Source organism: Schistocerca cancellata, chromosome 5, assembly GCF_023864275.1.
Source record: "Schistocerca cancellata isolate TAMUIC-IGC-003103 chromosome 5, iqSchCanc2.1, whole genome shotgun sequence".
Lineage (NCBI taxonomy): Eukaryota > Metazoa > Arthropoda > Insecta > Orthoptera > Acrididae > Schistocerca > Schistocerca cancellata.
The window spans coordinates 281,062,013-281,074,168 of record NC_064630.1 but is presented as its reverse complement, the minus strand read 5'-3'; positions in this window follow the sequence as shown (position 1 = coordinate 281,074,168).

Genomic DNA, 12,156 nt, shown 5'->3' with positions numbered 1-12,156 from the left:
TATTAAAGTAACACAAAGAAATTCAAGAACGTAAACTACCAAAGCACACATATAAAACTGTATAATTCGCTCCTGGTTAAGAACTCATAAACTGTAACATAATTGGTTACCTCCATGTTGCTGTTGTGTCTCGACCAGCTGCTGCTGCCCCACAGTTGACTAATGCCAATCGATTTGGGCTAGGAGTTTCTGGTTAGGGACTCGTACAATGTCACAAAATTGATTACTGCCCTGTTGCCGCTTGTATCTCAGCTGGCTACTGCTGTCTGACTTCGATGTTTGATTTGATCTTAATGTTGACGATGTAAACTACTATATTATTTCCTTTATCATAAATAGAATGCAGATCACAAAAATGATTTCTGTTGTCAATATGTTTTACAACTGTCTTTTTTATTGGGTTGGTCCATGGGTGGATGCCAAGAAATAAGTGAGTGCTGAGACAGAGAGTAAATTAATCAGAAGCCACATAATATTGCATGTAGCATCCTTTACTTTACTTCCACAAGGCTAAATACAGTAGTATTCCACATAAGTCCATTACATACGAATGTTCGTCATAAGCAGTCACATTAACCGAGAGGCAAACTAATAACGTTGCAAAGATTCCAAGTCGGCTCTACTATGAGACTCGCTGGAGTCGGTATGGCGTCTTCTTAAGCTGGCTCTACGGTGGCGCTATCCATGCTTGCAGCAGAGCGTGATACTATGAGCCGGTTGATTGGCAGGACAGCCATATGTGTTGCTGATAACTTCTGGACACAGAATGCTTGTCATGGTGTCGATAGTGTACGAGGTCATATTTTTTAAATGATAATTTCCAGTCACATCAGCCGTGCGGGGTAGTCATGCGGTCTGTGACGCCTTCCCATGGTCTGCGCAGCTCACCCCGTTGGAGGTTCGAATCCTCCCTCACGCATGGGTGTGTGTGTCGTCCTTTGCGTAAGTTACTTTAAATTAGATGAAGTAGTGTGTACCCTAGGGACCGATGACCTCAGCAGTTTGGTCCCATAGGAACTTACCACAAATTTGCAATTTCCACTTATGTAAACCTAGCAAGTAATCCAAGCGATTGTCCAATGCGAATTTCAGTAGGGTCAGTGTGGTCAAATATTCTGAGTAATTGGCAGTGCTGTGAGAAATAAAGGAGGTAATAGTGGAATAATCAGTGATGAGTCAAAATATTATGACCACTGCCCACCACGAGGTCGTACATTGCATGGTGGTGTTGCGGACATGTGACATACTAAGGAAAATGTGTAAGTGGAGCAGAGACGAATGGGAATTCATTCCAAAGAGAGTATGACCCACAGACGAGGACATCCAATGACATAAGAAAGTATGGCAAAGTGCGTATTTCTGGGCCCACCATCTGACAACGAGAATCTTGGAAAAGGCGAAGCTGGTCTGCTGTTCTTATGCTCTTCTCGTGAGCATCTATGGAATGTGGTTGGAAGACGGTGACGCCAGGAGTAGGCAACAAGGTGTTGAATGTCCATAATTCATCATATAATGTGGAGAACGGAAAGCAGAATACGCGGCCATCTACCATGGAAATGGTGGCAGACTAATATACGTATTAGTTAGACAAATCTTTCTCGGCGCGCACCGTTCAGCGTACTTTGTTGAACATGGGGATGCGTAGCTGATCACCCCCGCGTGCTCGCCTGTTGACCCAACGACATCGTCAGTTACAGTTTGCAGTTGGCGGGGGACAATCGAAAGTAAACCGTGTTGCAATGGAAACGTGTCACGTGAACGGATGTACCACGATTCTTGTTCGTGTCCGGATACGCAGTCGTCCAGGTAGCCCGAAACATGCAGGTCGCCACGTACTCAGGCTAGTGGTGGCATTATTTTGCCAAGGACTGTATTCACCTGGGCTTCCTGGGACATTTGGTAGTAATCAAAGGCACCGCGGGAGCTGCGGACCACGTGAAAATTACTACAGACTACCTGCATCCTTTCAAGCTTCATGTCTTCCCCGAAGATAATGAAATCTTCGACACCAAATTTTTCTGACCTGAACCCAATGGAACACAAGTGGGATGCCTTTTGGAACCAGTGATGTGCCCACAAAACTCTGCTTGTAATTTACCGTAAATGCTTGGCCTGTGCGTAGTCATTTGGGGTCACATACTTCCGCACCCTTGAAGGTCATGTCAAACAAAACTACTGCTGTGTGCTTTTCCATATATGGAGCTACACAGTACTAAAGAAATTGTCATAATAATTTGGCTCATCAGTGCTTAGACATAAAATAAACTTCCGACTTCTTCTTTTCTTCTACCACGCCCCTCACAAGTTACTCTCCTCATACTGATTTTATAAGAGTTCACACTTCTACGTTTTACACTTCTACGCCATTAAACACCATGTAATAATTGAACTAGTGATGTACTTGACTGGTCCAGAAAAATTAAAAGCACCTATGTACGGAAAAAGCTAGGACAGTGTCTTCACACAAGGGGTGTTCAATAAGTAATGCAACACTTTTGTTCTGAAAGCCGGTTGGGTTTAGTTAGGATTAGAATACACCATATTAATCCCCACTCTTGGTTACAATGCCACTTTTTTCGACATAATCTCCGTTCAATTTGATGGCCTTACGGCACGTCGCTGAGGGGGTCTGTATTCCCGTATCGTCGATGACGGAAACAACGCCGTGCTGCATCAGTAACCGTCCCATCATGCAGGTACTGTTCCCTCCTGACTGTATCTTTTCTTGGTCCAAAAAGATGAAGCTGCGAGCTGTGAGATCCGAGCTGTAGGATGGATGAAGAACAGTATAGTAAAGTTTTCTGAGCTCCTCTCGGGTACGCAGACTTGTGTGGAGAGGGAGAAATTAGTTTGCATTTTTATGGGGACGAGCACGTTGAAGGTCTTTCTTCATTTTCCTGAGGGCAGGACAAAACATTTCTGAGTTGATGGTGTCACCATGATGGAGAACAACAAAAGTAGTAGCCTCTTCAGAGTCCGCAAAGGCCATCCTAGTGACTTTAATGGCTAAGGGTGCTACTTTGAAATTTTTCTTTTTCGGGGAAGAGGTGGTGTGGCTGCGCTCCATCGATTGCCGTTTTGTTTCCGGTTCAAAAAGATGAAGCCATGTTTCATCGCCTGTAATGATGTTCGACTAAAAATTGTCACGATCACACTCGCAACGCGCAAGTAATTCCGCACAGTTTGTGCTTGATCGTTCGTTTTGATGTTCTGTTAGGTGGCAAGGAACCCAGTGGTCGAATACATTAGATTACCCCAGGTGCTCGACGAATGTGTCAGCACTACCAACTGAAATCTTCAGCTGTGCAGCGAGTTGTTTGGTTGTGATCCATCGATCACTTCGAATGAGGGTGTCCGCATGTTCCAACATTACAGGGACAGAAGTGTGTGGCATGCTGGCACGGAGGAGATAGGACAGGTTTGTGTGACCTTGTTGCGATTATGGCAGATGCCTCGCCAAAGAACTCACCATGATTTTCTTTACAGCCACTTCTCCCCATGGACATTATGAAAGCGCCTATGAATACCTGTGGTGCACTAGGTTTCCGGCAAAAAAAAAAAAAAAAAAAAACTAAGTGACAGCTCTCTGCCTGGAACGCACCTCCGTTGCACCGTTGCATACGTCTTTTAGAAGGCTACATATAGCGCCACCACCCAACGAAACATTATGCAACTTAGAGGCTGAAGAGAGAACATTCCACGATTTTCAATCTTTATTTTACAATTTCCATTCCCCAATTTGGCCCATATAAACAAATATTCGTCTGCATTTAATTTCTTCTTTCTTCTAGTACTCAACACAAATGGCATAGATGGAACAAGAGTACCATAAGGCTGTTTAGCCAAGAGTCCTGTTGTCTCAGCTATACTCCAAGTTTTCCAGGTCAAAATGTTAGCATCTGGAAATGCTTCAAGGCCACCATAATCACAATGATTTCCCCACACTACAGCAAGTGTGAGCCAAGTACTACCTCCAAACACAGCCTGTACATCACATGTGAAGTTCAGGCGGAGTCCTCGAAACACATTTGGACCTCCAATTAATTGTTGCTTGTTAAACTGTCCAGCCAAGTCAATATCAATTGCCTTCAATGCACGATACACAGGAACGCTGCGCCGCAAGCGACGTCGCCATGCACGTCGCCTAGGCATTTTTCAAGCCCAATTTCGCCGAGGAAATAAAATGTGTTGCTTAATTACTGAACGCCCCTCGTATTTTTTCGACAGTAACTCTTTTATCGGGTTCTTTTATTCATCGCATTGCACAAAAACTGAGGTGAATTGTACGTGGTATCTAACACGGTTGAAGCACTTGCCTTGTGGGGGAATCGCGCTTTGTAAGTTATCATTAAACCTTTGGAACATGATGATAATGGTGACATTGAAGTCATTGATGTCTTCAACTTCCTCGATATGCTAACCACAAAGAACCTACCTGGGGTCATGGGGGTGATTAAAATTTTTATTCTCTTCATTGCTGTAAGTTGAGCAAACATCATGCATTTAATCGTTACATATTATTTGAACTGTGGGCAGTCCATGTAAAATTTGTCTCCCACATTTCACGACAGTAGTCTTCCGTTACTTTTTACTCAGTGAAAGTTGATTTAATTCGGTTTGAGAAAAAGGAGCATTTGTAACTGGTTAATCTCTTTTGATGCTAGTCAATTGTCAGGATGAGCATTACAGCAAAAGGCATTTGATTCTAAAGCATTATGTCAGGATGGAAAAACACTAAATAAATTACATTTTCTCTCTTAACAACATGTGAGCAGGGTGGGTTCTTCCTTGGCTTGGGTATGAGGTAGAATGAAACAGCATGTTTACATCAGATAACTTTTATTGAAAGATTTGTACATTGGCTTCCTTACCGGATTGTTCTGGCTGGGAGAGCGGCGGCTGTGTCGTTTGCGAAGCCTTTTGCTGCGTGAGCGGCGGCGTCTGATTACGCCTGTCGGTTTGTATCTTGTGCCGCCGTCTTGCCCAGTTGACTGGAGATGCGCATCGTTAGGTGGCCCGTTTAATTATTGAGAACGAAGTCGTGAATCAGATGGCGATACCTTGGATGTGGCGTCCCAGTGTTTCTCTTCTCTAAGCGGCCGCGTGTGTTGTGTTGTGCGTCGGCCAGAGGAGCGGCGGGGGAAGGCCAGTGTCCCGCACTCGAACAACGGACTCCAGCTTGCCAGTCTTCGGCTGTCAGATCTTCAATACCAGCTCACAGGTGGCTGCTGATGTGAGGCCGTCTTCTTCCCATCCTCACGAGTCACCCGGGTACGTAAAAATCAGTCGTCAAATATCTTCTGTCTTCTGGCGGCGAGGCTGATGCTTGCTATTCCATTACAGCGACGGAAATTGGTGCTTCTGTGTGCAATGTAGTCTCTTCCTGCATGACGGTCTTCAGCACCGACTGAACTGTACTGGAACTGAACTCGAACCGAGACTGAAGTGAAAACTACTCCTGTCGGGCCCACTGTGTCTCGTGTATTTATTTACTTCAGTTCACTGGGGGTGAACGACTTCACGGTCATTGCATCTTCTGTCATGTTGAAAAGCTTCTCGAAGAATATTCCTAACGTCGGTCATTGGTTCTTGGAATGTAGGCGAGGGCCTTTGATCACATGTGACAATTGAGAAACACATGAGCCGGTCATTGGCTCTTCTGTCACGTTGAAAAGCTTCTCGAAGAATCTTCTTAACGTCGGTCACGGCTCTTGGAATGTAGGCGAGGGCCTTTGATCACATGTGACAACTGAGAAACACGTGAGCCGGTCGGGCGATGCCCTGACGGCTGAATGGACAGCTTCCACGTATGTGGGGAGGGCGATGGCTTTTCCTCAACGTGCTGACTTGCAAGTGCCGGGTGTTACCACTGCTGCTCTGTCCGCGGTTTGTCAGTGTGTAATTCATCTAAATTAACTAAGTTTTTCATTTATTTTCTAATTTCTACTTCGCTTCACATTGATTTCACATTTATTTACCTACCTTAAATATCACTCAACACATTTTAAGAAAAAGGAGAATTTGCAGTACGTGAATAATCTGCGCGACTATACACGGTGATTTTTATTAACGTTTAAAAATCACTGAGACTATGGACATAGCGCTTTCAAGTCAGTTTTGCTCCAGGCGCCCGTGCGCGTCTTTAGTACATGGTGTAATATTTCTGGCTTAGTCAGCCATCACATTAGGCTCCAAGAAGCTGTTCCCAGAGCAATGGAGATGGAAGAAGTATATAGATGACGAAATGTGGTGTGAGGTACCTGTAACAGATGTTAGATTAGGTACCATTCCCGTGAGAAAGACCGCCTGCATAATGCCACTACTCTGTGATTGGCTGCTGTGTTCCGAGCAAGGACGCTAAAACGTTAAAGTGTAGTTATTATTGTTAGTTAAACTACTCATTGGAATGACTTAGGTTTTTATTATAAATCTCTATCAATAGCTGACTATTAATAATTTTAGAATTATTGAAAACAATTTAAACCAAAAACAAAAGACTGACGAAATTGCAGACGAAGCACTTCGGAAGCGTTCGGGTCACGCCTTTTCTGGTATGGCGTGCGAAGTGTTTCGGGCTGTTCGTCACTCTAGATTAGGCAGTCGAGAAGAACAGACATGTTGTCTGTCGTAGGTGTGTTTCCAATTTTTATTTAAGTTCCTGTTCGTCACTGTGGATTAGGCAGTCGAGAGGTACAGTCATGTTGTCTGTGGCGGAATGTGTTTGCCAGTATTCATTATTAAAAGATTCACTCCGGCAGTCATGAGGCACAGATACGTGCCACAAATATTGTAAAGATACATTTTCGTAAACATTGTGTTTGATCATGTACTTTGCTGTATCAGAACGTGTTGTATTGAGATCATGTAGTCTTCTCGTGTGGCTATATTAAAATAGGCGAGTGGCATCCCAAAGAAGTGATACATTATATCAGTACAAAACCTCGCTAAAAGTCAGTTCCAGACTAAAGATACAGAACCTACGACCTAATTGCTGTTTTCTGCGCGGGGGACATCAACTTGAAGACAGCAGGTTAGTGAACTATAACAGAACCTTCGTATTCCACACAGTGAAGTGGAAACAACTAGGCGCCTTACGTGTACTGCATACACAGAACAAATGTGCTCAGTGACACGTCATCTTCAGTAATGCACAGGAGGTAATGGAGGATGATCGTTATTAACACCAACAATCAATTCATTCTTCCTTTCTTGCCGTAATGGGACTAAGGGTCAAACCTTGTGTCCTGCAGACAGTATTTTTTCATGGATTTAGACAGTCATGGGTTTACAATGGACTATGATTTATTGTTCTATTTACCGATCTCACGGTTTCTGCTGATTTACTGCAAAGTTCAGCACAACAAAAGCCTACCATATTGTGTCACAAGTAAATGAATGTAAGCTTCCGAATTGCGTTGTTACCAGTAAAGGACCTAAGTTTTCTTTACTAGACAATATCTGTAAGCAAGAAAAGAAGATCAAAATGAAAGAAACACAAAATAAGAACAGCTTTTCCTTGGTTACACCGGAGACAGTAATTTTGTGGTTTCTATGTTCACAACAGATCCCATGCACCAAAGGTGTTCGAAATTTGAAGCGTTTGCCCCAATGCAAGTATTGCTTCGCTCAATCGCCCTTCACGCCCAAGCCCGCTACACGTGCGGAGAGGTACGTCACCTGCTGACGTCAGATCCTCGACATTTCTCATTAACTTCTGGGGTATTTCCCGACGTTTACGGTCCCATGTGTCTTAGTTAAATACTTGTCTCAGTGTCATTAACGTCGTTTCGGGTTTTTTTAAAAGTGAGTAAGAATCACCCTGGATGAAGACCGGTCGATGTTTAAAGTTGATACCAAAAATCTTGACAACTTGTTGGTCGTTTTACTTTACATTTGTACCCAATACTCTAGTGAACGTTCGGACGGACTTTGGCAAACCATTTCTTTTAAGGGAAAAATTTGTCAGTAACAGTCCCGCAACCTTTTAGACAGGTTTAATGCAAATTTTTATACAATTCTCTTACAAACGTGATTATGGACATAGGCTACTTTTTTAAATATATATGGCATATAAGTAAATATATTAAAAAGGAACGTTCTTAGGAAACATCTCGAGGAGTTCTTGATCTGTTTACCTGAAAGCTTTACATGGCGAGAAAATGTGCGTTTGTAATTTACTTCACGCAGTTACTTTTAACTACAACAGCGGGGCATTTAAATCATTAGACAAATTGTTTCTCCCACATATATTCTTTCTTCTTGCGTATAATCATAAACTAAAATTATAAACGCAAGAGTGTGTTGTTTTGGTTTTTCCTCTAAGACGGTTGTCACAAAAGACAGAAATGTTATATTTATGGCTTATGGGCTAATTATTAGAATACTACTATGGAATCTGAGTCTTTCGAAACCTTGTAATCCTACCAGTCTGCAGATTAAAACTCTGCGAAATACTGTCAATGAAGCTATTACTCTCAAAGGTCCAGCATCATGAGACGTCTCTCGTACTCCGTGTATCAGTGATCCCAACTGATTTACTCGTTCATTTCAAGGGATCTAAATACCAAATTAACCATTCATTGGCAATAACTATAAACAAAGCTGAGGATCAAACAGAGGGGAAAAAGAGATGGTCAGGAAAGGCCAGAAAATGGGTATAGATGAGGGAAAAGAATATTAGGACGTGTATACAATTACCATACATTTAGCAATTGCGAAGTGTTGGCGAGCTCAAGAGTACAGATACAAAAATAGATCTATGACAGGTCAGAACAGTACGGTTTAAGAAGAACCTTTTCTCTCTCAAACGATGATATTTCTTTTTCTGATACGTTTGGTATAACGTTTTCGTCTTGGCTCTTCGACATTCTTTAAACTTTTATATTCCTTTCCTGACCATTCCACATTTCTTTCCAAAAACGTCACAACTGTAAGTCGGTTTGATGTTCCTTACATTAACGAAACCATTAACAATCTTGATGTACAGGCTGCAAGGCGACAAGTTCTCTTTGACACTTCAGAAGCCTACAAAATCTCCACGACATCCTATTTTACGCTCTCGACGATTGTCAGCAGCACTTTGAGGCAAGTAAGAAGCCAGTGATTATTTTCAAATATTGTTATTGTTGTGTTTCGGTTGTGAATTTACAAACAGTAATTATTTTTCCGACACAGCTCGTAGCTAAGAAATGACTGCATTAAGCATTAGCTATGAACGTAGAAACGATGAGGCAATTAACTCTTATCAATGCTAATATTTAAGCGATTTTTAATTTCAGACGAATATATAGAAATGAATCGAAAACAGAATTGCAAAACGCTGAAGCGGTTTTACTGAGACCTATTAACGGCGAAACAAAACGCCAGCTTGCAATTAACTGAAAGATAAGCAAATTTTTAAATCATTTCCATTGCGAGAGAAAGTATTTTCAGGGATACATTCCAGACCAGTATATTTCCTCCGATCAAGCGCGGAATGGTCTGACTTCACTGGGAGCGGACAATGCAATGAAATGCGATCCTCTCCCTTATCCGAGTGCTGAAATTAATTTCAAAGCATCTTGGAATGACTTCTTATGGAGAAGTCACTTTGAAATAGTGAGGATTTGGTCTCTATTCCGCTTTTGTGAAAGCTAAAATCTGCAATTTCGCCGGACAAAGAAAATATTATACACTTGGATTGATTCTTTCCATGGCCGCAGCTGGGCGAGATAAAAAATGCCGGTGCGCTGCTGCTCCGTCGGTATTCAAACACTCTGAATTAAATGAGAAAGTTTATCTGAATTTTGAATATCGAGAGAGGCGAATACCCTATCTACCCGAATGGAAGTTTGCGTTTCTCCACTTGGCCGAATTTATCTGTCAACACGAACCAATGAAACTTTCCTCCCTTTAAAGAATTGGAATGTTGACTTACGAGAAAAGTTCAGATATAACTTTTCCGAGCTGTCCCCGTGAAAAGTCTCTTGTTCGGATAGAGCGATGGTTCTGTTCGCAGAGATAACACACACACACACACACACACACAGAGAGAGAGAGAGAGAGAGGGGGGGGAGGGGGGAGGTTGGGGAAGGTATAGGGATGGAGGGAGTGGCAAAAAAGAGAGAAATTGCAACAGAGAGCGCAAAGATAAGTGCAGACGAAGGAGGAGCGGGATGGATGGGATACGACACAGAAACATCTCACTTTCGTACCTCCAGTCTTTTTCTTTTCCACTCCAACTTATTACCCGCTGTCGTCGGCCTCTGCTTGACATGTAAATTAGGTGACTTCTGGCGTGGTTCCACAGCGGGAAACTGCAACTGCGTAGTGCTGCCGAATACCTAAAAACATTTCGTCTGATGAAACACATTGGGCGGAATGATAATAACACAGGTCTCTTATCTGGATTAGGCACAGTACGTGCTTTGTAAACCGTCTCTAGTTATTCGTGGCAAAGAAATTATTATTGTTTACTTCTCGAGAGTGTGCGTTGTAAGTTCTGTTGCGTAATCAGCAATTTTTCAGACGAAAAATAATAAGCTGAGTTCGGATATTTAAAAAATACACATATTTTCACGATACGTATAATTTGGAATTATACTTCGTAGGAAACCTTTAGGTAATAAGCTGTATAATGCATATTACTCGTAGTGCTTATATAACTGAATCAATGAGGTTAAAATGGAAATATTGTTTGTGGCGTATCCTTTGGGAAAAACGAGAAAACTGTTTATCTTTCAATGTCATAGTCCAAAGCAGAAATGTGCAGTTACAAAGTTAATCCAAGTAGCTAAGCAAATTAATCCAAGTAACTAAAGAAATACTGATAATACATGTAGTACTGAAATATTTCACAGACCCTGAACACTAAACACAGAGGACTATATTCCAATATTTCTGTTCGCAAATTCAGTTGAACGAACTTGTATAAAAAAATATGAATGCAGGATCATGATAGTGCTACATTACCTTCATTAACACGAGATATACATGAAATATAACTATTATTTTACAAATCCTAATGTTACACAAACTTTATTAAAATAAGTTTAAAAAAATACAAAGCCGTAATACTAAGTTTATGTCACTTCCTCTACCCACACTGGAAGTAGCCCACAACAACACCTCATGGCAGAAATCTTAAAGTCATCACTATGAAAACTATGTCTGAAGTAGAGATAAGTGGCCAAATACGTTCATTGTTTGTTGTTTCTATTGCTTACCCGTAAAAGATGTTTGCTCAGCAAAATTTCATGGCTTTCTTAAACAAATCTTTCCAATCTTTCCATCATGTCCCGAAATACCTAAGTCCTAAGTGAGTAAGGGCATTACTTCCAACACCGGTTGATGCCTTTGTGGCTTTACGTATCTGTTCGTTACACTGATATAGTAAATATATTCAGTCAAGAGGGCATGAAACCTTGTTTATCACTGCAAACTCACATGGGACCAAACTGAGATCGAGGAGGAAAATATTCCAGGAATATTTTCTTTCTTCATCTCACTCTTCGCAATCACGAGACCGTAAAATTAATCTTTGGCTTCGGAAAGCTTTCCTTTTTTTAACATTAGCTGTAGGTACTTTTTAAGAAGCAAATGGCTATCTCAATTAATTTTTACTAAAATATCAAATATTTTTCTTCTTAATCGCGCCATTTCTATTAATATACACACCTAGAATCAACGAAACGTTTATTCAAGTTATGTATCGAAGAATATACTCGTCGCAGGGCAGTGAAAAATACTGTAATACGAGAGAAGTTACCCGACGAGAATATATACCACCAAACCTGTTTTCAGAAGTCCTAGGGAAAGTTCTCAGATCCTTAAACTACAGGGTGGAGCAAATAAATGGGGCCCGGGTAATAGAAGCAGGTGGCATATTCGTCCACATAATCGACACGATATGCTAGCCTCTTGCGACAGGCATGGGGTTAATTTGGTAGGGTTCTGAATCATTTTTTCTGACTTGTAGACGCACTTTCTTCTGTGTGGGCATGTTTCTGAATGTTTATTGACTTGTTCAAAGCAGATTCTGTCTTACGCTAGTTTCTGACTGGTCGTTGCATGGCACTCTTTCCTGGTGCTTTGACTTCATTAAACTTCTCAGAAACAACCCACCACACCGTTTCCAACGTTGTCATGTAAATTCTACCATCCTCCTCTAGTGGCCAA